This window comes from Myodes glareolus, chromosome 23 (assembly GCF_982192425.1).
Source record: "Myodes glareolus chromosome 23, mMyoGla1.1, whole genome shotgun sequence".
NCBI classification, from domain to species: Eukaryota; Metazoa; Chordata; class Mammalia; order Rodentia; family Cricetidae; genus Myodes; species Myodes glareolus.
In genome coordinates this window covers 52577538-52596042 of record NC_142048.1, presented here as the reverse complement: position 1 = coordinate 52596042, position 18505 = coordinate 52577538, and the positions used below count along the sequence as shown (strand labels likewise).

General features: G+C 41.2%; 1 protein-coding gene across 2 annotated transcripts in view; it reads right to left on the bottom strand.

Moving 5' to 3' along the window:
* Csmd1 (CUB and Sushi multiple domains 1) overlaps window positions 1–18505 on the bottom strand; it is a 1511659-nt gene that overhangs the window by 543107 nt on the left and 950047 nt on the right. The window lies entirely within an intron of this gene.

The following is an 18505-nucleotide window of genomic DNA, read 5'->3' as shown; positions in this document are numbered from 1 at the left end:
CTTCTCTCGGGACCTTGATCATAATGAATCATAAATAGAAAAGGAACTAAGATTATACAGCTGAGGTGGCTTGCTGCTGATCATGTTTGAAAGTGGACTACTTTCCCAGAATCCACCTGTAGGATTCACCACGGGGACCCTTTCCCGTCACAGTGCAGAAGAACAGCCTTCATGAGACTAATGAGTGTAGAAGATATTTGAACTGGAATAAAGTTAGAATTTATTAAAGTAGCATCATATCTTTTAAAAAGTGGATGGGATCAGTTTCTCAGACCTGTTTCCAATACCTCTCTGCTCTCCAGTGCTCAGCTCAGCCTCCTGGGTAGTGGCCTGGCGACTTTCACTGCCTACTGCTAAAATGCGGTTTGATTGGCAAGGAGGAAACATTGATCATATCATAAACCCTAACAATCAGAAGGACTGGAAATAAACAAAGCAAGGCTGGGGAACAGCACCACTGGATCCCAGAATTTCAGACATACCACTATTTCCTAGCTAAGCCTTGAGAAAAAAGTTAAGTCATGATTTGTAAAACAGTCTCACCATCTATAAACTACGGTGTTTCCCCAGTAGCCACAATAGATTCCCACCCAACAAGGCTCAGAATTCATAGTGGCTCAAAGCCTTCATAGCCCATAGATAATGTCTGTGTATAACCAACCTCTGGGCCCAGACTCAGAACCTAAAGGTTAAGGTGACAGCTTTCCTTCTATCATTGAGGACAGAACAATGAAGAAAATGTTTTTAAGTTTTAAAATATTCAGTGCAGACACAATTAAAAACACTTTTTGATTTGTGCTTGACTGAATCTACAAATGCAGAGTCAATACAAACGTATGTGGGCATTCACCTAATATGTTTTCTCTGGATCTGGGAGGAACTGTGGCTGTGCACTGTGAAATTGTTTTGTATCTTGGTTGCCAAATCTTGTTTTGAAATGACGCCTACTGGCACCTCTGGTCTGTGAAGGTTTAGCTACATCGTCCCAAAAGTTACCTGTGTGGCTTCCTCTGTGGTCAAGATGAGTACTTGGTCTCCAAGCACAGGGAAGCAACTGCTTGTCTATAAATGCTGCCTTATTTATGTATTACCTGGGGGAAAGCATTGTTGCGGGCACCCGAGGTCAAGCCCGCTATGTCAGACGCTCACTTCAATGACAAACTTCAGACGTGTGCATGATGGGCTTAGAGTTAAAAGTTCCACCCAATCCTAAGTGCTTATTTATTATTTAATTAATCTCCCATCCCCACTTGGATTCCTGAAGTACATACAGTTCAGGCAGCTAGAGAGGACTGATTCCCAGACAGGCTTCATCTCCTCTCCCTTTTCCCAAGAAAGGTTGTCCTACAAACTCCATCCCACATACCTTTGGTAATATTGAGAACGTCCAAAGGATATGGGAACTGCTGATTAAAAACTCAGACCCATCCAGCTCACCTTCATTTACCTGTTGAGCTTAGTATAAAGCTTGCTTTACAACACGTTGTTTTAATGATTCTAATCTCCATGACAAGGTGAAATTGCATTTCAATTGCATGCCCACATTTATAGCACTCTTGAACAAATACCTTCTTGACTTGTTGTATTTGCAAACACCTGTCTACAAAAAGGCCCGATTTGTGTCAATCATCAGACATATCTGTAGAGAATAGAGTACCTTTTAGTCTCATCACAACCAGGAAGTTGATTATCATTGGAAAGATTATTCACGTGGATTCACAGCTAGAGTAGTATGTCTATGGATTCTGATATCTAAATTTCACATAATTTATTTTACGGTAAATACCAACCCACTTTTAGTTCATGGGGCAGACTGAGTTCACGAGAACAGATTGCTGGCTTCTGTCATAGAATAAGGGGGGCTATGTATAGTACTTTGAGGGGGCTGGAGAGCTGGTTCAGTGATTAAGGTGCTTACTGCTCTTTGTAGTTCAAAGTTCAGTTCCCAAAACTGACCTGGCGTCTCACAACTGCCCATAGCTTTAGTGCCAGGGGATCTAGTGCCCTCTGCTGGTCGCCTAAGTTTCCTGGACTCACATAGCTCCAAAAGATCATGCTGACCCACAAGATTAAAATTAAATACACATAAATACATACTCATACACATAAATTAAAAACAAAAATATCAAAATCTCTTAAAGATTACTAGCCAGGAAGAACTAATTAATCTATTTTTTAAAGGCTTATTTTTTACGTGTGTTGCAGTGGTGGAGGGTCAACAACTTGAACCTGAATACAAGTACCCAAGGAGACCTACTTAGTGGTGTCACTGGAGAAGGAACAGCTTGTTGATCTATGTCTAATTCTATGTTAAACATATGCAGCGCTTCATCCTAGGAAATACGGTCTCATTATGTAGTTTGGGTTGAAATCAAATTCGTCATCCTCCTGCTTCAGTCTTATCGATGCTGGCTGGTAGCCATGCTATGGATTTCTTCCCATGAAGCTTTCTGTGTCAGCTGCACATCACGGAAGTGCCTCACAACAAAACAAAAGAGTCCACGTGTTCTGGTTTCCTTTCTGATACTAAGATACATTGCCTGGCAAGAACTGACTCCGGGGGTGGGGGGAATTTTGCTTGCCTGTTTGATTTAGTTCACAACTTCAGGTTACAATCTTACAGTCCATCACCCTACAAAGAAATGAAGAGAGGGCCTTGTGGCATCTAGTCACCTCACATCCACAGTCATGAGCAGAAAGAGAAGGTGGCAAGTCCCATCCTATGTTGAGCAGCAATGTTCCAAGGCCTGGGTTCCAGACTGAATAAAAAGGAGCACGGCACCAGCATTCCTTTCTCCCTGCTTCCCTGACTTCGGAAGCAATGGGACCAGTGGTCTCAGCCTCCTGTCACCTTGCCTTTCCCATCATGATGGACCTTACCCTCGAACTGAGAGCCTAAATAAACCCTGCCTTGCTTAAATCATTTCTTGTCAGGAATTCATCACATCAATGAGAAAAGGAACTAATAAACCCAGGGTCCCTTCAAGGTAACTGGGAGAGACACCTCTTTGCTTCATTCAAGGGCATCAAACTAAGCCACAGAGAGCACAGGAAAATCCATGTTTCTTCAAAGTCCTCAACAAGATTGTGCTTCGGCTAAAAGTAAAAATAAATGTGGAACTCGTGGGACCGCCCAGTTTAACATGGCCTGCTTTGAGCCAAAGCAGAGCAGCCCAATTTGTTCCACTTTCTCCAAATAGTTTTGCCATAAACTCTGGGATTCTATTTATAAGGTACTCATTCCTTATTTTTCACTCAGCCTCCCCTCAGCTTGGCCTTTCTCTTACACGATAGAAGGGCTGACCATGTGGGATTCGAGTTCTCCAGACCCAAGTCTGTGACTCATATTTCACTTATGTAACTTGAAAAATGTAGAATCAACGTCCTGAGATCATTTCCCAAAATGCATTTGGAAACCCTAATAGTTTTCAATTTCGTTCTGTTTGGGTGCTTCAGACTCGAAACCAGACTTCTCACAGCTTTAGAGAATCGTTATAGAGATTATGTGGGGATCCTCCGTAGTTAAAACCTTTCCGTAATGATTAAGGAGTCAGAACCTATTAGAAGAGTCTAGGAGACATTTTAAATGATCTGTTTCATCTATGGAGACTAGGCAGTTGAAGTCTGTTAGTTCAAAGGTACCGTTTACAGATGTGGGGAGAGAAGCCTGCTGATGATACTTTTTATGCTGTATTCTCATAAGCCTGTAGCGTGGGGACTTGTATATCTGTTTACCAGAGTGAAACAGAACAATCTGAATACCACACCAAGCTTATAGGATGTCAGGGGGTAACAAAGGAACTGTTCACCTTGCACTGATGTAGAAAAAAATATCTAAGTATACATACATGTGTACCTATGTTTTATGTGTGTATGTTGCATGTGTATACATGTCACACACACATATATATATAGGAATACATACTTGTATACTATATTCATATTATGAATATTGGAATGGTTTAATTAAAAACTTACATGTAACATATACACCTTCTTGAGAAAAATATGACCAACAAGAACAATGCAAGTTCAGGGTTGCAGCAAAGTCTTCAGGAAATCCCCTTTTAAATCAGATCAAGTACTTCCTCCAGAAGGTTCTTCCTGCATCCTCTGGACATAGGCAAAGCCATGCACAGGACACTCTTCTCTGCATTTCCCTGGTAATGCTGCCCCTTCACCTGTCAGATCTCATGTTAGGTGAAGCCTGTTCTATCTATCATCCCAGGTTGTATTCATCCTATATTATGTATTTTCATGACAAGTTGGGTCCCTTGTGCAGACCTTCTAAGTAAGAATACAGTTTACTTGCTAACTTCCTGTGAACCAGAAGCCCAGCTAGCCCTTCTGTCTCCTAGACCTACATAAAGGCTAGGTATATGGTGGGCAGTCAGACTATGGCAGATAGAGACAGGATAGATGAAGTGGATTGGTCCACATATTCTACCAGGGGACTCATCACAAAGTGAAACCTACAAAATTAGAGTCCTCAAGCATGACATCACACACACACACACACACACACACACACACACACACACACACACACACTGACCTCAGTGAGCGACCTCAGGCAGGCACTCAACTCACCTGGGTCTTAGGTGGCTCACCTGGGGGGATGGCCACACACATTGTTGTAGGCACCACCCTGCTGATGCCGCTCAGATCTCCCTTTTCCAACCTTCATCTTAACAAGCAAAAGTTGCTATCTTTCCCTCCTGTATGTGTGAATCTTTTCAGTCTCAATACCATCTCTATTTATAGCTATATCACCTGTGGGTGTAAAAATTTTGCACACAGTGATACAGATGCACATTCTATATACAGTTTGTATATGCATGTACATGAATATTTATATATGTGGATAATATATAGGTAGTTGATGTATTTCTCTTATCTATTTATCTGTCATCTATCTGTCATCTATCAGTAATCTACCTATAATGTCTCAGTCTATTTACCTATTATTTTTCCATCTGTCATCTATGTGTTTGTCCATCTTCTGTCTATCATCTATCACATATCTACCTATTTTTTAACATCTATCTTCTATCATCTGTCTGTCATCAATCAATTTTTATATTATCTACCCCTTTATCTATAATCTATCATCTATCTATGAATCTTCACCTATCTATACATCTACCACCCGCCTATCAGTCTTTCTATCATTCATCTATGTATCTTATCTATAATTTATAGAGCTATCATCTTTCTAATTCTTTGTCCTCCATCCCTTTCTTACTCTATTATCTATCTTATCTATCTATCCATTGCCTTCAGTTCATCAATATGTTCATCAGAAAATGATAGTCTATCCATTTCATTGTCACAGTATTGCGGGGTGGATACTGTCCCACTGTACACACACTCTGATACTCTAATTTCACAAATGTCAATGTGTCTCCAAGTGGTGCATGATGGGCTGAGCGCACAAGGTCTAACAAGCCTTTGACCCTGACTTCCGGTGATTCACAAGCCATGAGCATGTTAACAGAAGGCTGTAGGCAATAGCAGCACTGAATTCCCAAGGGAGAATATCCTTCACGTCTTATCTGGGGTCACTGAGGAAATATAATTCCAACTGGAGCTTCCTCCAAGTTTCCACTTTTGAATTAAGTAGAAATTTAAAAGAGCCTGAAAGAAGGAGCATTGAAGTCCCAGGAGCTCAGAACACCCACGGGCAACAGGGCAGCTCCAGGGAGTCACATGTAGCAAGGGCAAGGAGTAGCTGCGCTTTTGTTTTCCCTTGTAGGGAGGTACGGGGATGTCAAGCTGTGGCTGCCCCCTTCCTGTCATTCTGGCAGAGAGCTGTAATTTTCTTATTAGTGAATAAGCAGCGTCAGCACAGCACAGTTGTTGGTAGAACTCTTAGAAGCAAAGCTTATTCTAAGCTTGGTCCACAACTTTATAATCCCCTGACTGTTAATCTAACAAAAACCCAAGCCGGATTTAGGCAATGTAGATCCTCTCCGAAGGTAAGTCCACCACATTTTCACTGCTTGACAAGAACCTGCCTCGAACTAATGGGGTCAATGAGAGTTGGAGAGACCAGCTGTTTCCCATGGAGCATGCTGACAGACACTGACCAGGAGGGCTAGCCCACAACATGGATAATCCTAAGGGCTAACCTAGACCTCTGAAAAGAAGGGCTAGTATGCACCTAATCCTAGCAAGAGAAATAGCCTGAGTCTTTCTGAGCAGGAGGTCTACCCCATACTGTCTTTGACCAGGAAGGACTAGACTGCACCTAGCCTGCCAAAGAAGGTCTAACCTACACCTTTGACCTTAATTGTAGGACTAGCACAAGCTGCCTTTGACTAGGCTTTCCTAGAAAGACTATTCTGTGCCTCACTTGACCAGGAAGGCTAGTCTATATCACATCTGACTAGGAGGGGACAGCCTGTCTTAGCCAGTCACCAGGAGGTTAGTTACCCATATGTAGGCAGGAACATTTTGTTACAAAGTCAGTCTAGAAAAAATAGATTTGAAAGAATTAATTAAAGATGTACCTTTTTATTAATAATAATGGCAGCTAAATTGATTAAATCAATGACCATCTGTATTTTCCTGCTCCATTGTCCATGAATTTTTAATATTCACAAAGATACCCACTGGATGTCAAAATCCTGGACAGCAAGTACTGGAACCATCTTGTTCCTCGTTATGTAGATTCCACACAAGTCAAGAACAAGATAAACTTCAAATCATGGTACTTAGTTACAACTGACTTGCAAAAGAAACTTAAGAATTTGTTAAAAGATAATGCACCCAACTGGAAAAAATGTCCACTGTATGTTACATCTAAAAACAAAATAAAATGAAAAACAAACTAACAGAAACAAGAACAGAGGACATCTCCATTCCCTGAGACTTGGTCTTGGGGCGTGGATGCTCTGTCTGCTGGGTCTTCCTCACTGCCCTCCTTGCCACCCTCCTTGCCTGCCTCCATTTCTCTGTGACTGCCTATTGACCCATAGAACTGTTGTCCACCAAGGACTCCCCAGTCTTTCTTCACTGGGATCAAGACAGGCTAGTGATGTTCTCCTTCTCTTCATAGTCTGATCTTCTTAGGGTACCCCGAGTCTAGCAATTGCTGCATACCTTAACCCACCCTCCCATTTCATTCTTCTGGTCCACACCTTGTGAGACTGGGACAACATCAAAAATGAACCAAATACCACCCACATACCCAAATGTGAGAACTTATATCTAACCAAGAAATACCACAACTAACTCCAGCTGCCTAAATCCCAGTGCGAAAACACAAATATGAACAACTAAGACAACATGCTTCCTCCAGAAGACATAAATCCTTTTGTAATATGCCCCAAGAGAACTGAAGTAACTGAAGAACAGAATGATTTCAATATAGCAATTATGAATACAGGATGATTTCAATATAGCAATTATGAATATGTTCAATATGTTAATATCTTCCAAAATCCTCAATGAAAACTATGAGAACACAAATATTTGAGTTAAATAAGGAAATCCCTTCAAAATGTAAAATAGAATTTAGCAAAACAGAATCACTGATTATAAACCTCAAAATAAAAAACTCAAGAAGTCAAAGGCTCAGAGGTTAGCCTCAACAACAGATTGACAGACATAGGAGAGGAAAATTTCATATATTGAAGACAGAATAAATAGGTAACTCAGTTTTTTAAAAAAAAATCCAAGAAGTCTGGAATAGTCTAAAAAGACCAAAACTACAAATAATAGTCAGGAAGGAAAGAGAATAGACCCAAGTCAAAGGCACAGAAAATATTCCTAGGAAAAAAATCAAAAAAGAAAATTTCATAAATATAAAGAAAGAGATGCCTATAAAGGTGCAAGAGGCATATCAAATCCCAAACAGACAGGACAAAAAAAAGAATTTCTCCAGGACACACAATAACTGGAATGAAACAAAGAAAGAATATTAAAAGCTACAAGAAAAAAAGACCAACTCACACATAAAGGCAGGTTCTTTAGAATAATGACTTCTCAATGGAGACTCTGAAAGCCAAAAGGGCCTAGACAGATGTTCCACACACTCTCAGAGACCACAAAGGCTAGTCGAGACTAGTATGCTCAACAAAGCTATCAAACACAATCAAGGAAGAAAGAAAAAGTATCTCATGATAAAAATAAATTTAAATAATTTGTCATAAATCAAGTTATGTACAGAAGGCACCAGAAGACAAACTTCAGTCTGAAGGGAAGGTTAACTACACCGAAGAGGGAACAAGGAATAAATAATGTCAGAACAATTAATCAAAAAGGGGACCCCAAATCACAACAGCAAAATAACATGACTGTTTATTAATATTAATTGTCTCTATACCCACAAGAAAATTACACAAACTAATAGATTTGATTAAAAATTAGGATCCTTATTTTTGCTGCACACAAGAAACCTCCACCAAGGACAGCCATCACCTCAGGGTAAAAGGATGGAAAAAGATATTTCTGCCAAATGAAACCAAGAGGCAAGCAGAAGAAGCTATTTTAATATTTGACAAAATGACTTCAAACTAAAACTAATCAGAAGATATAGGGATGGACACCATATATTCATTATAGGAAAAATCCACCAAGAGGACATTGCAATTCTAAGCACCAAGGGCACCCAAGTTCATAAAAGAAACTAAAGTACAACTAACATCAGATATTAACTCTCACACAGTGATAGTGGGTGACTTCGATACTCTACCTCACCAATAAACAGATCATACAGACAAAAACTAAATAGAGAAACTCTGGAGTTAAACAGTGTCTCAAAGCAAATGGACCTAACAGATGTCTACAGAACATTCCACTGCAATACTAAAGAAGATCCTTCTTCTCAGCATCCCATGGAACTTCTTCCAAAATTTACCACCTATTAAGGTTCAAAACAAGTCTCAACAAATAAATGAATATTGAATGAAAGAGCATCTTATATCCTATCCGTCACCGTGGATTAATGCTGAAAATCAGCAACACAAACAACAGAAAGTACACAAGCTCATGGAAGCAAAAATTTAAAAACAAAACAAAACAGCTTACTGAATTAAATTTGGTCAAGACAGAAATCAAGAAGGAAATTAGTTTCTTTAAGAACTGAAAGAAAATGAAAACCCAACATACCCAAATTCATACACAATGAATGCAGTTTTAAGAGGATGAGTTCATGGCATTAAATGCCTATATTAAAATCTAGAGACATATCACACTAATAACTTAGTGATAAACTTGAAAGCTCTAGAAAAGAAGAAATCATATCCCAGAGAGTAGACTGGAAGAAATAATAAAACTCAGGGCTGATAGCAAGTAAATAAAAACACAGAGACAATAAACTACACAGAATTAATGAGATGAAGAGTTGGTTATTTAAACAATAACCAATACTGAGAAGCTTTTAGTCAAATTAACAAAAAGAAAGAAAGAGGACCCAAATGAATAAAATTAGAGATGAAAAGGGAGAGACTGCAACAGACACCGAGGAAATTTAGAAAATCATGAGGGCATACATTAAAAAAAATAACTGTATTCCATCAAACTGGAAAATGTAAATGACATGGATTAATCTCGTAATAAATATGGGCTACAAAAGTTAAATCAAGATGGCATGTTTAAACAGACGCAATGACCAGCGAAACGGATGCAGTAACTACACATTTGCCAGCTAAAAAATGGTCTGAACCAGATGGATTCAGAATTTCAAGCTACTAAAGCCATTACTCCTTAACTTACCCTGCAAAACAGAAAGTAAGAAAAATTTCCAAATAATTTTTATGAAGCCAACATTAGTCTGATATCCAAACCATGCAAACTACATCTTAAGAGACACTTAAATACAAATATTCTTTCTGAACACATGCAAAATTTCTAAGTACAATACTTACAAAAAAATTCAATAACACAACAAAAAGTTGCAAGATCAAGTTAGCTGCATCCCAGAGATGCAGGGATGGTTCAAAACAAAAATCAATAAACAAAATCCAACACATAACCAGGAGAACAAAACTCACACGATATCTCATTCGATGCCGAAAAGACTAATGACAAAATCCAACACCTCTTCTTGATAAAAGTCCTGGGCAGAGCAGGGATAAAAGTGATGTTATCTATATATAATGAAGGCAATTTACAGCAATCCCACAGCCAACATCGACTAAAATGAAGAACTCAAAATATTTCCACTAAAACCAGGGACAAGATTGGTATGAGCATACTCTCTCCTTGTCTTTTCAATATGGTACTTTGAAGTTTGAGCTAGAGCAAAAAGGCAACTGAAGGAGATAAATGGGGGCACAAATAGGAAAAAAGGAAGACAATCTGCTTTTATTTTCAGACAATTTAATTTATACACAAAAATCCTAAAGACATCCGGGAGGTGGTGGTGCATGCCTTTAATCCCTGCTCTCAGAGGCAGAGGTAGGAAGACATTGAAAGATCTCCTGTGCTCATGGATCGGTATGGTTAATAATGTATAAAAGGCCAGCCTACGAAAAGCAGGCAACAGACAGTGTACTCCCCATCAAAATTCCAACACAATTCTTCACAGAAATATAAAAAAAAAACTTAAACTTCAAAACACCTAGGATATCCAAAACGATTCTGAACAATAAAAGAACCATTGGAGGTACCATTTCAGATTTCAAATGGTACTGCATAATGACAGTAATGAAAAAAAATCTTGAAATTGGCATAAAACAGACAAGTTAACCAATGTAATAGAATTGAAGTCCTGAGCATAAATCCACTGTCTACACACAGCTGATTTTTGTCAAAGCCAAAAATACATACTGGAAAAAAGACAGCATCTTCGACAAATGGTGCTAGTCAAACTAGATGTCTGCATGGAGAATGAAAATAGACTCATATCTATCACCCTGCAGAAAACTGTGCCACAAAAGCTTCAAAGACTTCAACATAAGACTAAGTCTGATAAAGGGGAAAGTCAGGGAAGAGACTAGAACTAATTGGCCCAAGACTTGCTGAACAGGAAGGACACCAATGCCACAGCACTAAAACCTACCAGCAGCTAATAAACGGGACCTCATAAAACTCTAAAGCTTTTGTACAACAAAGGACACCATCATTAAAGCAAGGCCATAGCCTATAGCTTGGGCAAGGGACTTTCCCAATTATGCATCTGGTAGAGGGTTAGTACTGACAATATACAAAGAACTAAAAGACTGAACATCATGCAGACAGACAACCCAATTAAAAGTGGGGTACAGAACTAAGCAGACAGTTCTCAAAAGATGAAAAACAGACAACTGAGAAACAAGTAAAACCACTACCCTTAGTCAAAGTGACCCCTGTGACTATGTTTCCTTCTCCAACTGAGTAAATAACAGATCAGGGAAAAGGGAAGACACAAGCTCACTGTGGTTACTTGTAAAACACACCCAGCATTGGAAATGCTTTCCGACAGAGTTGGGTGCAGTTAGAGATAAAAAGTGAGCATCGATTTCTGCATCATAAAAAGCTACTTCTTCTCACCGAGAGAACACTGTAACTCTTTCCTCATCAATCCATCCAAGCCGTGAAGTCCAGAAAGCGGCACGGTTGAGTGAGTAGTCCTCCTCAGAGCTTCCAACCTCCTCACGCAGCAATTTGATCTTGTTGCTAATAGTTTGATAAACTGTACATTAAACCATCTTAGAAGCGTATTCTTTGAATCAGCATATTTGTTTCCAGGGATCAATTCCAGGAAATAAAATTTATGAGCCAGAAGGAGATACCTCTTCAAGGCTTTTCAAAAAGTCTTTACTGATGAATTGCTCGTTCAGTAAAATAAGCCCAGGAAAGGTGTTGCTCAGGCATTCTCTGGGGATGCGGTTGTGGGTCTTGGAGCTCCTTTCTGTCAGGCACGACTCAAGGGCTCCTCAGCTTGAAATGCCCAACACACAGAGGCTGCTTCTCTGTCTCCATTCTCACGTGACAGGTCTTCTGTGCCCATCTCTGCCACAAACTTGAAAACTCCCCAAGGCCTTGGGGAATGCATGTTCTCGTGCCCATCTGTCAAGCCTCCCCAGCAGGTTCACCTGCACCCTCTCCACACTGAGCAATAGTAGGAAGCACAAAGGAGGCTCCCTCATGAAAACCTGCCTTTTGAACTCTTTCCCTGTCCCTACTATGAGATACTCTGTTACTGTAGCCAGGACACTGTCCTGGCCCACTAGCCCCACAAACCTGTCATCAGTTGTATTTTCTTTATACTCCCTAAAGCATTACATTCTTATCAGATTGCTGTGGGACGATTATCTGTACCCTGTCAATTATATTTTAAATAAATGCTGATTGGCCAGTAGCCAGGCAGGACGTATAGGCAGGGTAACCAGGAAGGTAGTAGAGGTGGGGCAAGGAGAACAGGAGAATTCTGGGAAGAGGACACAGTCTGTAGTGGTGACCCAGTCACAGAAGAAGCAAGATGTGACTGTCTTACCAAATAAGGTACTGAGCCACGTGGCTAACTCAGACAAGAATTATGGACTAATGTTAAGTTATAAGAATTAATTAATAAGGAGCCTGAGTTACTGGGTCAGTCAGTTTATAACTAACATAGACGTCTTTGCATTTCTTTTGGGACCACGGGAACCGGGCAGGACAGAAAACTCAGTTAACAGCAAATCATCTAAGAGAAAACATAAATTATGGTAGTGTGTGTGTGTGTGTGTTTGAAAAAATGTTTTTCAAACCCAGATCAGTATTTTTCAGTTGGCCATATGAATGTAACATGCAACTAGGGAGTGAAGTGTATCCATGATTTTTTTGTGAATATGTCTGCTAGATCATTCCCTTTTCAAGATCACCAGAGATCTAGAAAAATTATATTCAGACACACAGCTCATGGGAATGACGGCTTGGCACAGTTTGGGGAGAAAAATGTCCATGGTTTTAGGCCCAAACTTTTCTGGGTCTGAAATCATGTAGATTTGTGAGAAACCTCTCCAGGGAAATTTGGGTCCATAGCTTCACCACCAAGACAACTAGAAACTGTCTCATACACTGTCCTTGGCCTGTCGTCCCTTATGGGTTCTGGACCACTCGCACGTTTAAATTCAGGCTACATTGCTTTCCCACTCTGCCAAGACAATGAAGAAGGAACATTCTTGCTCAAATACTTTTCAAGATGGAACCTAATTTCCTTTCTTTAAAAAAAAAAAGAATTTTCACATGAGTTACATCATGTTCATGATCCCTCTACCCCCATGTCTCTCCTGTTCATTGTCCAATCCTGACCTCTTCTTTTATAATTACTGCTACACATGCCCCCCTCCACACACACACACACACACACACACACACACACACACACACACACACCTTACAGAGTCCACTTAGCTGTTCATATGTACATGTGTTTAGCACTGACCCTTGGGATTGGATAATTTATCAAGGAGTTTATCTCTGGACATCTGGCCTGGGTACTGCCTCTAACCAGGAGTAACCTGAGCCCTGCTTCCTCTTTCAGCAGCCACTGGTTGCCTGTAGCTCTACATCTAAGGGAAGGGCATGGCCATGTCGAGCAGTCACTGGATAGCAGCAGGGATCCCGGTTCTCTGAATTCCTTGTCCATGTTGCTGGAAACAGAACATCCAGGCAGATCACCAGCCCTCCGCACTCAGGTGACTGGAATTCTCACTTTCCTGCTCCCTGGGTGACCATGCGGCAGCATCAGAACAGAAATGTGCTCCCCAAGGCCCCGTGGAACTGTTGGGCAGGATAATTCTGCTTGGTTAGAGCAAAAAGACAGGGTGGGGCTACCTCTGAAGTTTCCTGGGGAGCGCAGAAGGGCGGGAGGCCTCCAATGAGCACCAAATGAGAAGCATAGGGCAGTGTTGAGATCCCAGCTCCTGCTGCTTCCATTTTGCGGAAACCAGTTCCGAGGGTCCAACAAGACGGAGAGTCCCAGTCAGTCTTTCTACTTGCTCCTACCATCTTTGAATTCTCCACATCCCTAGTCTGACCCAGATTTGAGGAAAATAAAAACATGAACAGGCAACTCATCCAGTTAGATAACATTAACCAGTATTCCAAATTTCCTGTGTTTCCTCATTCCTGACTAAGATATAAGCAGGAATGTGTTCTGAAACCTGAGTCTCCACATTTATTGGAAGCCCAGGAAGTTGGTACCTAGACAGTTCCATGAGTCTTCTAATTTTTTGTTTTATTTTTATGTATATATATGTGTCTTGTGTATACGAACATGTGTGTATTTTATGTATGTATATTCATGTGTCTTTTATATGCATGTATCTTGTGCATATGAACATGTGCACACCTTATGTATGTATAGGTATGTGTCTTGTGCGTATGAACATGTGCACACCTTATGTATGTATAGGTATGTGTCTTGTGCGTATGAACATGTGCACACCTTATGTATGTATAGGTATGTGTCTTGTGCATATGAACATGTGCACACCTTATGTATGTATAGGTATGTGTCTTGTGCGTATGAACATGTGCACACCTTATGTATGTATAGGTATGTGTCTTGTGCATATGAACATGTGCAGACGCTCTCAGAGTCTACAGGAGGGTGTGAGGCTGGCGCTGGAGTCACAGGTGTTTGTGGGCACCTGATGTCAGGTTCTCGGGAAGAGAAGCAAATGCTCTTAACTTCTGAGTCACCACTCAACGTCTGTGTTTTCTACAGAAACGTGAGAATTTTGCTTCTCTCTCAAGTCCATTTGCAGGAGAATACACAAGCTGCAAAGCCCTTGAACAGCAGCAAGCTAACCTGTGCCATGCAGTCCTCTGACAGCCTCCGAAGCTTACGTCCAGGCAGTGCACCCTGCAGCAACTCCAGCTCTTCCCTCCTCACCAGACCCCACCTGCCCACACCCACACTAAGCGAAGGACCATGGGGAACAATGAACATTAAGAACTTCTGGAGCTAGAAAATACCATATTGAGTGAGGCAACCCAGACCCAGAAAGATAATTATCATATGTACTCACTCCTAAGTGGTTTTTAAACATAAAGCAATAAAAACCAGCCCACAAATCACAATCCCAGAGAACCTAGACAACAATGAGGACCCTAAGAGAGACTTACATAGATCTAATCTACATGGGAAATAGGAAAAGACAAGATCTCCTGAGTAAATTGGGAGCACAAGGACCTTGAGAGAGGGTAGAAGGGGAGGGGAGAGGGTTGAACGGGAGGGGAGAGGCTGGAAGGGAGCAGAGAAAAATGTAGAGCTCAATAAAAATCTATAAAAAAAAATAAGGCAAAAAAAAATGAAATTCTGGCCTAAAGCATTTCCCTAAGAAGGAGTTTGAAAGTCAACTGAGGGCAGCAGGTATATGTGCAGTGTGGATCAGCAAAGACAACAGTGATATGATTGAGACCCTCAGTCTACCTTGTGGAGATAATCAATCTACAGGCTTTTCCTTACCCTGGTATTTTCTCTCATGACCTCTTTGCCCCATAGTTTTCTGCTTGTTAGATAATCTGCCTCATGATACAGCTGCAGTTAGGGACTATGTAGTCTCCAAGAAGGTCAGAACTGGAAACGACATAATGAATGGACTTGCTGATGGCCAGCTTTCTTCAGAAAGGAGCCGTTAGCCAGCTGCAGCCCTCCTGTCATCTTCCCACCACCGTCTGTGGAGTCAAGGCTGGAGGGCTGTCCTCTCTGTATTTATTGGGAAGGTTCTCTCATGACCTTGACACCCTATGATGTAGTTTCATCTCTCTCTTGCACCCTCTGTCCTCTGTTCTGGACTCAAATTGCTTCCAGGTCAGAGCTGTCCATGGGTTGTATCCAAAGCATACTTCCCTGATGCAAGAGTCTTTGAAATTAGGCCCAGGATGTGCTTATGGCAGAAGTCGGGGTGCCTTGTGCCACACTCTAGCACGTTTCCCCCCGCTGGCTGACAAGTTGACCATGTCTCCTTGAGTGTGTGGTTGACAAAAACATGCTTTTGCAGGAAGAGTTGCGGCAGAGTCCCCAGGTCATGAACATGTCCTTAGAAGTGTAAGCCTGTGGGGGACAATCAGGCTTGGCTTGTCCCTGCTCACTGCAAGCCTTTCTCCTGGACACAGCCGAGTTCAGGGATGTCAGGACAGCTTTTGAGCTGCATTTTCATACCAAGTTATTGGTCCTGTTCTTGCTTAAATAGAATTGGACATGAAAACGATCCTCTTATGTTACTTCGCAGACCCAACTTTCAAACAAATACAAGACTGCTGCTGGGTTTTTTAAGTATTTGAGGAGGCATGCATGTGAACGCACATGCGTGCGCTTTTACATCTTGACAGGCGAGGAGAACCAAGAGCATTGCCTCAGCATAGGTTTGTAAGCTAGAGTTGGATTTTTTCTCTTGATTTCTAGGTGTGCATATATGTGTGCACAGCAGCACAGATGGTGATTATAATAACCGCAGCTGGAGGAGGGCTCCAGGCCGTCCCAATGACTAAAGCAGCAGACAGACAGACTAAGCAGCTCCCCATTCTTCTCTGACAGTGTATGTGTTAAAATAATATTTTCTATTATTCATTGACTTCATTTAACATGATAGAAAATCACCTGACTAAATGGCCCTCGTGAATGATGCTGAAATGTCTAACATCAATTAAGCAAATGATGAACATAATATTTTGATAAAATATTGATGATGATGGGGTTAATATTTTAGGTTTCACTTGTGATATATAAAGTGTGGAAAATGAGGTACACTAAGATTATCTCTTATATAATCTGAGAACTGAACAGTTCAGGCTGCTTGAAGGATAGCCCCCAACTAAATCTTTAAGATTGCTCCATGTGAAATACCAATGTGTGGAAATACTGAGTGGAGAAATATTGGGATATAATTAAACAGAGAGAAGAAAACATGACTGCTTAAGATAGTCTTTGATATTTTGGAAATGTCTATTTTCTAAACTTTTGCCATACCTGAAACTAAGAAATCTTAATCTAAAAGCACGCGCGTGTGATCTTCTAAAGTCAGTATTCCAGGGCAATGTGATTTGGCTTCACTGTCTTCCACTTGTGGGAAACACATGCTTTCAAATCAATCTAATCCTTTGCATCACCAGCTGGTAATTCATGAGGAGGGTTGCATGGGCGTAACCTTTGCCCCCTGCATAAAGATGACAGGCACAAGTGGGATATCCCAAGTTCGAAGCCAGTGGCTCCCCAAGTCAGCACACCGGGCTCAGCGAGTCAGCACGCGCTGCTGCACTTTCCACTCTCAGAAACACTCCGGAGCGGGCAAAGCTCTTAGTTTGCATTCCGCAAATGGCTACGCTGAGATAACAGTTGTCCATTAGAATAAATGTTGGGAAAACTGCAAACAATCAAGGGGCTGCCTGGCCCTTCATTATCTCCTCTTAGGGACATTACAAACACTGCTGAGTCACAAGGAAAAGACGACCTCACAACTTTAACGATTTGAAATTACATCCTGAAGCTAGTAACAGGAGCCATTCCATTAGGACAATTTTTTTTTTTTTGTGGCAATATTGGCCAGAATGGTAATGAACATCCACATACCACTACTATCAAATGCACAAGCTCTAATGGGCTTCTCATCATCCTCTCAAACTCTCCAGCCTGGGCTAGAGTCTCATCAGGCCCCTCATCGGCTCCCAACCACTTGGGTTTTCAATAGAGCAGGCACAGCCCAGGGAGGACGAGACAGGTGATTTCCCCATGAAGCCAGTTTAATCTAAAAGTGGTATTCTTAAAGACCAATCCATCAAAAAAAAAAAAAAAAGCAATTCCATCAGCTTCTCCTAGTGTTGTTTTTCTGCAGAGCAATGTCCTCAGCAGCTTTTTCTGCTTGTTGGGTATGTCAAGGGCTGCAGAGCGTGCCTGGGTATTTAGGTAATCAGGCAAAATTAGGTAACACTACAGTTTCTAAATGTAAAGCGAAGGATTTAAAGCATTTGTCTGTATTTCCTGGAACAGTAATGAAATTTTGCTTGAGGCAAAGTATTTTATATGGGGAATTTAATCCAAAGCAGAGCAAACCAAAGAGGAAAGAGTTAAATCTTATCCCAGGCCTGGTCCTAAGAAGTCAAGGGCAGAGCTTTAGCCATCTGGGACTTCATCATGTGCTGGAGAAACAAGACAAAGGTGGATGATTAGTTAATTTGTGGTCCAAGGATAGCCATTGGGCAAATTTACTTAAGCCACTTATGACAATTACTCATTTCTGGGAGTCAGATGCATGGCCATAATAACATATTCAGTGTCTACACTGTTCACTCCCTCAACCCAGAGGTTGTGGTGAGTCTCATTCTGTCTCATTCATGCAGTTCACCCTATGGAGTTAACACAATCTCACAGCATGGGCCAAGCTTAAGGCCAGCAGCATAGCCCACAGAGAGCCTCAGATAGTGGAAGAGAGCAGGGAAACAGAGTCCTGCAGACCTGTGGAGCTTTGGCCCGCAGGTAGACTTGTGACCAGCATGGTACAATGGCCTATTAGCACACAGCAACTCCACAGCATATCTGCCCATTCCACGGTGCTCACTTCCAGAAAAGAGCTCCGAGCAATTCTGCTGC